This window comes from Chroicocephalus ridibundus, chromosome 2 (assembly GCF_963924245.1).
Source record: "Chroicocephalus ridibundus chromosome 2, bChrRid1.1, whole genome shotgun sequence".
Lineage (NCBI taxonomy): Eukaryota > Metazoa > Chordata > Aves > Charadriiformes > Laridae > Chroicocephalus > Chroicocephalus ridibundus.
Window position 1 is genome coordinate 22,237,121 of NC_086285.1, and position 9,379 is coordinate 22,246,499.

Consider the following 9,379-nt stretch of genomic DNA (forward strand, 5'->3'; position numbering starts at 1 on the left):
TAAACCCAGTAAGAGCAGGCTGAAACAAGCAACAGCAAATATCTATAAAAAATACTGTATTCGTTTTCAAGATTCTGTGTGAAGTAACAAATTCCACTGTTGCTTTTTTTTTTTTTTTTTAAATTATCTCAGGAACACCTACTGCCCAGTCACTGTGCAAACACCAGCTTTTCCAGAGACCCATCAGCGGCACGCTGCCGAGAGCGCTACCATTACTAGCTCAGTGGAAGTCGTTTGGGATATTTCTCTTAGAAAAAAATACGCCTAAAGAAAATAAGAAGCAATTCAAGCTTAACTTCACAAATGTAGCCCATGAATACTAAAAATAAAGTTCCAAGAAAGGGGATCATGTCCCCCTGAGCCCGCTCTGAGCAGGGGTTCACCTCCTCTTCCACACCGGGCTGCACTCACTCAAAGGAGTGTTCCAACCCCGTGAAGCAAGTACAGTCACACACATAACAAATAGGTGAATTCTAAGTAAAGAGAAATTATTTTCTATTTGAACAGGCAAAAAGAATTTTTCAGGAGTCTCTGACAAAGATAGGTTCATCAAGATAAGATCTGGGCTTTAGTCCTCGCAGCATATATTACTGTGTGATACTCCCTACCGCGTGATAAAAAACAGGGTAAGGCTAAACCTTTCGCTCTATTTTAGGAAAGGTATGATCTATGCAGACATCAGAAGAAACACATATAATTTTATTTCTTTACATAGTATAGGTAATGAGAAGAAGAAAGCTGAACTCCATTGTTTCCAAATGAGACATTTTTATTCAAACAAGAGAGGTAAATCTGGTCTGTAGCATACCAAGCGTACATTTCTTTTTCCGTAATTTAGTACTTTAAGAAATAACAGGGTGGATGTTAGTCAAAGAACTGTAGTCAAAGAGGAGAGGCTGACGCGTATTTCCTGAGTAACCCCACAACTGAGAAACATAATTATTTTCTTTGTGTTCAAAGTAACTTTCCTGATAATTAAAGAAACAAGAATATTAATCCAATTGGGACTGTATGATGGAAGAAAATATCAACTCTAGCTAATTTTCTTCGGCATTTGCTGTCATCTAGGAAGCATGTATTAACATTTTGGTTTAATATGTTTAATAAATAACCTTTATCTCTTTTTTCTTTCTTTTTTTTTCTCTCCTGTGTTTTCAGAAAGGTTCTAAAACTTTGGTTTTTCTCATTGCTTTTTACAGAGGTGAGGGCATAAAACCTGCATCATAGTCTTATATGGGTATCTGAAAATTCTTTCAGTTCTTTGGACCTTCCTGTGATGCCTTTGACTGATCTAATGCAGTAGCATCTAATTAAAATACACAAGAAAGCTGATACTTGATAAGTACGTGGAAGTTGTTTTGTTAAGCCACCTTAGGTTTGTCTTTTCCTTATACAAAGCTGATGTCATTCTTTGAAAAATACCTGTAGCGTAAGCTGAAGATGCAGGCAGTTATAGCAGCAGTGTGCTGTTCAGAATTATGTTTTGCTATCATCACGAAGAAAAAGTAATTTTAGTGGGTTGTTGGCTGAAAATGTTCAGCAGTTCATTAAGCCAATAAGAATTCTCACGGGGACCTCTCTCTCTTCATGAGAAAAGAAATAAACAGAAGTAACTTTTAACAGCACTAGCTTTGCAATCAATCCTCTCATTGATTTTGCGTCACGATCTGAAGACTGGAGAGAGAGAGGCGTTACGCTACTGCATTATGTTACTGGATGCCCTGAACATCTGAGGGCCAGGATAGCATCTAACCTGCAAAGATGAGGGATGTTCCTGTTGCAAGTGTCACCTCTTCCCCTGGCTCTGAGAGGAGAAGGATGTATGCCCGGTGCTTCCATTTGGCTCATTTGGGCTGCCACAGCCTAACCACGAGCAGGGTTTGGGTACCAAAGGCAGCAGGTCAGGCCTCTCGCCGCTCCCCAGGCAGGCTCACGCAGGGAAGTGGAGGGCCAAGCTGGCACCACAGCGAAGGCAGGGAATGGGGTTTATTATTTTGTTTCTTATCCAGTGGCTCACTTTGCAATAAAATAAACTTGACCCGTTCATATCAGAACAAAGGAAGAAAGAAATAACGAGTTTCCAAGGATTTTTCCTTTTGACTCTGAAACGTCCAGGAAAGCCTTGGCATAAGCAGCCTCTCAAGTCCGTGAAAGCATACACACCAAACTTTGGGGAAATTCTCTGTGATAAAAGGGCATATCTAAATTATTTGAGATTTGACCAGCGTTACATCTTTAATGGCAAATAGCAGGACTGACAATTCATTTCTTTACAAATGAACACAATGAAAATTAAAAGCCTATTCACTGCCCAGTAAAATGATGACTAAGTTTTATTAACAGCAGCGGTGATGTAGGGGTTTCAGCAACTGATTCTGAGAAGAAAAAAGCAATTGTAGCCTGGGGAAGACTAAATGAATAAACGTAATAATTCCTTTTTCCCCCAAACGTTTTCACTACAGACTTGAGCAATAAGAGAAATCAGGTTTCTCTCCAACAGCGAATATGACAACTACTGTTTTAATGTTAATAATTTTATTCAGGCAGATGACTGATTCTGGAGCAGGTCAGTAGATACCCAGGGTAATTTGTAACCACTCTCTACCTATACACAGGTGAAAGCACAACGTATGTTAATTCTACAACCATGGTGCCTTATGGACTGACATACTATTGCGAGTGTGATCTTGAGGAAGAGGCTGTTGGGAAAGATCAGAGTTGCAGGAAATGCTGATCAAAAGCAAATGGAAATAAGAAACAGAAAGCAGCATGGGAACTACATCAGCACACGGGATCTGGACCTCAACCAGCTAAATCTTCTTTCGCTGGTGAGACGTCACAGTTTCACTAAACGCGTCCCACAAGTCACCTGCAGTTTTGTCAGAGCTACTATGATAGCTTACATTTTTTCCAGGGTTTCTGGGACATCTCAACAGCCTTTCTCAGACAGAATAACTATGATTCAACTAGATTCCTGTTTGGAATATGAAGTTTTCTTACTTTTTTCAGAAAAACTGACTTCACGGTCCCAACATGCACATGATAATTGGAGAATAGAGAGAGGCGGGGGGGAGGAAGCAACATCCCTTGGGGTAGTGATGTCTCAGGAAGGAACACACAGATTAGATTTAAAATCCTCTCAGTAGCTCTACTGCACCTGTCAGTGTGTTTGCAGGTGTGAAGCCGGGCTGCTTGATTCTTTCAATTCTGGCAGTCCATACCAACCTATGTTTCCCAATCTTTCATTCCAGGAAGGAAAGGTAAAGGTAGCAAAGCCAAGACTCCTTTGTGCGGTCCACAGGCTAAACCTTCCACGAAGCGCTCAGCAACCTCCTCATGTTCATGTCTTCAGCCTGTTTCCAAAGTGAGAAACTTCTCATTCACACAGCTCCCTCCATCACTCAGACACCTGCTAAAAACTCCTCCACAAAGACGCAGTCATCAGCTCCTTCTTCTATACCTCTGTTTTTAAGAGGTTCTCTTGTCATAGCCCACAAGTCCAGCATGTGTTTCCACAGAACTCCAGTGCATATTTCCACCTTCATGTTCGAAAGCCTTCTGAGCAGCCCGCTGTAGCGCTCTCACAGCGTGAAGTGCCTCTTCTATGCTCAACAGGTGTTACATTAAATAATGGAAGCAATGAAACACTCCTAGGAAATTATCCCACCTTGCTTAACTCAAGGCTTCCAAAATAATGTGCCACTCCTGCCTCAGACATCAACGAATCCAATGAAAAGCAGTTATTTTGAATGGAGCTTTGAGTACAACTGCTTCAAGTAACCAAATAAGTATCAGAAAGGCTATATAATAAAATGTTTACATTTTAAACTTTGTCAAATCCAATTGTACCTTGCTGCTTCTTTTCTTTTAAGAAAGATTTAAATAACTCCTTTATTGGTCTTCTTTTTCTTTCTACTCTCATTTCCCCATATAGTTATATTTTCTTGTATTAATCCCTTGTGCCCTATTTTCAGAAACTTCTGCCACCTGGTTGTGAGAGAAAAGTTAGTCAGCTGAGATCCTGTTTGTTTAACATCTCCATTTTACAGCACCTCTGTACAAAAAAAAAATAACCCCAATCTCTTTTGATACACAAAGCTTACCCCTATGACAAGTAATGTTTAGGAAAGAAATAGCAGTAGTTTTAGACAGTATTCCCAGGCAGTGATTCCCCAGTAGTAATAAGGGCAAATTAAAAAGTGTTGGTGAACTTCATCTTTTGGAATCTGGCGTGTCCCACATCCCCTGCCTCCATTCTTCTGTTTTCATTCACTCAAGATAGGTGAAAAAAACCCAAACAAACCCAAACCACAACCCTCATTAAAAGTAAAACATCTGGACTCTGGGCTACAAGATACATTACATTTTGTGCAATGCAACAGCACGGAGACATTGAAGAAAACCACGGTTGTTTGAAATTGTGGGTAATGATGAAAAGCTGGATAATCTGTAAAACAGGGCTGTTACACCTGCAATCTAGGAGACAAATGCAAAGGTTTAGGCTGTGGGAGGATTCAGGGTGATGAAAATTTGTTATGTAGGAACTTTACTTTAGGTGTTCTGCTCTACTGCACTTATAATTGCCTCAGCTCTTCCTTGGCTGACCAACGCTTGGACGATGGCCTTGTCACCGCGTCTTCATTCCTGGCTGCATTTGCTGTTTTCTGGCCCTCCTAATCAGGGAGGTAACGTCTGCTTCACGGGCAAGGAAGAAACGGGCACCTCTGAGAGGGAGTCTGGAGCCAATAGTGGAAAAATGGGTGGAGAGTGAGGTACTGAATTATGCAGATTTTATGATCGTGTTGTAGTCATGTCAGCATGCCTGAATCTAGGCCTAGATATCTAGGACCCGTCCCACTTGGTTTAGTGAAGGAAAGCAGTTCTCTGGTCTGAGGCAACTGCATTGTGACCAGATGCAGACACTTTGCTCGGAGAAAGTAAGAATCTGTCCCTGTCCTGAACACTGGACATGGGACATACTCCAGCCGCAGCACCTACTTCTACATAACATAGCACCAGCTGCTGTTATTTTCTGTCATGTTCCTTTGCTTCTGAAATTTATCACATAGGCAAAGATAACAACCTAAATAATATTTGAACAGAGTCTACAAAGGCTGTAGAGCTGGTTAAAGGGATATTTTAAAAGATACTTTTCAAATATCTGTACTAGGCATGCAAATAAATCTATGAAACCAGTTGGCTTTGGACTATATCTGAAATAAAAGTCTGCTCTCAGGAGGAATCTGATTGCTACTTCCTAATTTTACATGACATTTTGAAGGAGATCTAATGTACAAAAGTAAAATAAGATAAAATGAATAGATAAAACACTTCTATTTTACTGTTCCTTCTCGAGTGGTGTTCCAAGCTCTGTGCTTAATAAAGGTAAAAAGAAAAAAGAAAATAACATCACCTATGTATTTAAATCATGAAACGACTCTGTACAAAAAGCTACAATTCCTCTTAGGCAACACTTTTTTCTTTCTTTTTTCTTTGTTTCCTTTTTTTTTTTGTGTGTTTTAATATTTCATCCTGATGATGAATGAGACTGATTTACTCAGAACCGATTTCATGGCAAGAGAAGCACACGCAGGGCAGGCAGCCACTGAGAAAGCTTTTTCACACTACAGTGCCAAACTGCAAGGTGGCATTGGCGTATAGATAAACGTGCCCTGGGGACAAGGGTGCAAACTCGTTTTAACTTGTGACCCAAGCCAGATTTGAATTCGAGCCAGTACCCAAAAACACCCAGCTGGGAAAACTCCTCATATGCAATTCATCCCCACTGCCCTCAGAGCAGCTAATTTCAGTCACATCAGTGAGGTCTTTTAAAGCCTCAGTCGTGCCTGCAAATAACTCCTAAGTGCTCTAGAGCCTTCTGATGCATAAGTTTTATCTCCAGCCCTTTCACATGACATTTTCTTCACATTCTTTCATATAACATTCACTAGGATAAGGAAATGGTTGAATAAACATTTCACTATGAGAAGTGAACAGGAGAGTAAGTAGCCAAATTGGGAAAAGAAAATGAACTGAGCCCTCAACGTTCCTACATAACTTCCTGAGGAAGAATTACAACATCACCAGTCTAGGCTGCCGCTTTTTGTTTTAACTCCCACTTACCAGGTAATGGTTATATTAAGATAGTTCTCTCCTCAGAGTAGGGAATATCTGTTAATGTCTTCATGAAATACATCTTGAACATCCCTGCACGGACTCAAAACATAATTACCTATATTCATTGCTAATATGCCGGCTCTAACTTAAACATTTAGGAACTATCCAAGCAGTTTCAGAGACATTTCAGTGCGATACTTTCACCATCCCTAGATCTACTGGCCTCCCTTAAGGCAATTGCACTTATTTTAAACTTTTCGTGCTAGGTCACATGTTTTTGGTTGGGGTTGATAAAGACAGAAAGCCTTAATTTGCTCCCAGAAAGTAACGGAACTGTTAATGTTTTTTAAACAAGGAAATAAAAGAATTTCTTTGCGGTTACCCCCTCCTCCTCCTTTCTCGTGAGAATGAAGACAGACAGAAACCTACAGGGAGAGACAGTAATAAAGAATACACACGCAAACACAGCTGTGTTTGTTCACGATTTTGTTCATTTTTAAACACAATTTAGATTCTCTATATTATGCATTTTTAAGGAGACACTGTCCCTACAGATAGCAAAATCTGCAAAACCAAGAAGCTCAGCACAGCTGCACATAGTTCGAGCCAGTACACATTTCAGATGAAGATCTTTTTACAGAATGCACCCCCCATTAAGCAGACTCACTAGAGAGCATCCCTTAAAGCCATTCATTATACACTAGGTGGTATATACAACAAAAGCAAAGCAGGTTTTGTTATTTAACATGTACATAGTGTGTAAAAATGCATGCTCGACGTTTCGACAGTTTAAACGGCACCCAAGTTTCATACACTAAGTCAGATGCCAAAACACAAAAGCAATGTTGTCTGGCTCTGGTCTGTGTTTAGCAGAACCTTGAGAGTTTTAAGAGGGTTGAAAACTGCTGACAAACATACTCTCTAGCTCAGTAAAACATATTCAAGACACTGGAAGTAATGCAGCATATTTAATTTTCACAGGTTATTTATCTCACCAACATGACCTAAGTTTTTCAACAAGTGAGAGAAGACTACATTGTGCTTCCTTCTTAAATCTGATTTAGTTTTATTGCTTCCTGCTCATCGTTTCTTTAAATTGATGTTGATAAGCAGACCACCTTATGCCAGATCTCTGCAGTTTGTACAACATGTGATCAGCTGGCAAAGTAATTCACTGATAACCATGGAAGATCACTGATCAGTAACATGGGTAAAAATCTACGGCTTCTGTGGAAGGGTCATCAGAAATGAACGAATTCTAGATTATTAATTTGAAACATTACATGCACACAGAATAAACCATGCAAATTCTGTCAGAAATCTCATTACACGAGTGCAGATGTTGCCAGGGTATCTGCTGAACGACGAATTCATTCTCAACTGAAAGAGGAGCTGACTCGGCATATCAATCACTCCTGCAATCCTTGCTCTGCAGTGGTGTGAATGTCTTTTACGGACACTTGACATCAGTAATTTTCATGGTTTGTAGCAGTTAATATGTTGTTCTTCTAGCTTTTAAGTTTTATTGCCTCTGAAATATTCAATCCCAGTTTGCCAACTTCCAATTTGCACAGTTGAAATCACATATTGAGGCTAAATTGAAGGGTCTTTCTTTAATACTTTTGTAGGACCTACGTTGTGTCATGTTTTCAAAGCATATTTTGCTGTGACAAATCTGTTGATAAAAATACGCATCTAATGTTAACTTCATTTTAAGCTGCATTTCCAATGGCATTGATATTTTTCATCTTCTTAGAGTCATGACTGAGAATAGAACCCTTTTTTTAACCATATCATTTTCATCAATATAATATCTCACAGATCTGAAATAAAAGTATCCATTTTACTGTAGTCATTTGCAATGAGACATTTACATACAGAATATGGTTTGAACTAATCTACATAAGAGGCCAATCGTTCTATGACAGTACAGAGAGGCATCTTCTTCCAGGGAACAGTTTAAAAGAGATGTTAACACTTCCTATGTTTTGATGGCAAATGGAAGGAAAGTTGAGTTGGAAAAATAGGCTGAATTATAATATAGTTAAACGTGCCAAACATCTTTAAGACTTTAAACTTGAAAATCCAAAGGAAGCCAGGTGGCATTGCGTAGTATGGTATACTGGATGAAATAAACTGATAAAAAGGAACCATGTTTCTTTGATCTCTGGAGGAAGCAACCAAGATCAAATAAGATCATGAATAATACTACTAAATAAAGTAGTTTGAATCTTTAGAGAAAGATCTTTTACGTCACTAGCCCATCTCCTTTAGATCTCCTTTAGATTTCACCCAGTATATGGTGGGGGAAGAACAGAAGGTAGGACTGGTGCAGGCAGGAAGATTTTAAAATACATATTGTCTGTATTTGCACAGGTCTCAGATTATTAAGCACTATTTTATGTTGAGGAAACTGTTAAAATGAAAAATGCATGCAATACATGGAAAATATTAGTTACTTATATGAGAATGGCATTCATAGTTGTAACACTTGATGTTATTCAGATAGCCCAATTTATTAAGCTTATCTTCAGCTCCACTGTAATATACAAATCTTGAAAAGAAAACTCAAAATCTTCTGAGTTGATGCTTCACTTAGAAGTGTGGGAAGGAAAGGACAGAAACACAGATATAGAAAAAACGTTCAGAGAAGGACAAAGAACGGGGAAAAAAAAAATCAGAGTTCAGTGTCCATTTCTTTTTTTGCATACTATCTATAAAATAACACATTGTATAGCTTTACTGTAGCTAAAGCTTCCCCTTTTGCCACACACTCCCCCAGCTCCACTCCCACCCCCCATTTCCTTTGAGTACGTTGCCCTTGCTGAGATGAAAAACCCAAGGATTTAAATAACAAAAATGCAAGATCTCTGAACTAGAGCTGGTTGTTGAATTTAAAGTACTATTGCTAAAACTCGATCTCCATGATGTTTGATTGTCCCATTATCACACTATGTGCTTCAAAAAGATGATGCAGTGCAGCAGAAATCACTTTAAGGTTATTTATAAACAGTATAAAGCACTGAATGGCTGTAAGAGTTAGCAGATTTGCACATAAAATCAGAGCGAATGTGACAGCTTTCCATTGCAAGTTCAAATCTCCTAGAGGCTAAATTAAAGGTTTTTCTATAACAAAAAATAAACCGGAGTGAATACTTTGGCTGTTATTGAGCTTAATATTAGGCTATGGAAAAGCTGAGCAAGATCTGGGACAGATTTTGTGAGGTTTTTGTTTGTTTAGTAAACACCAGGGTTTGGATTT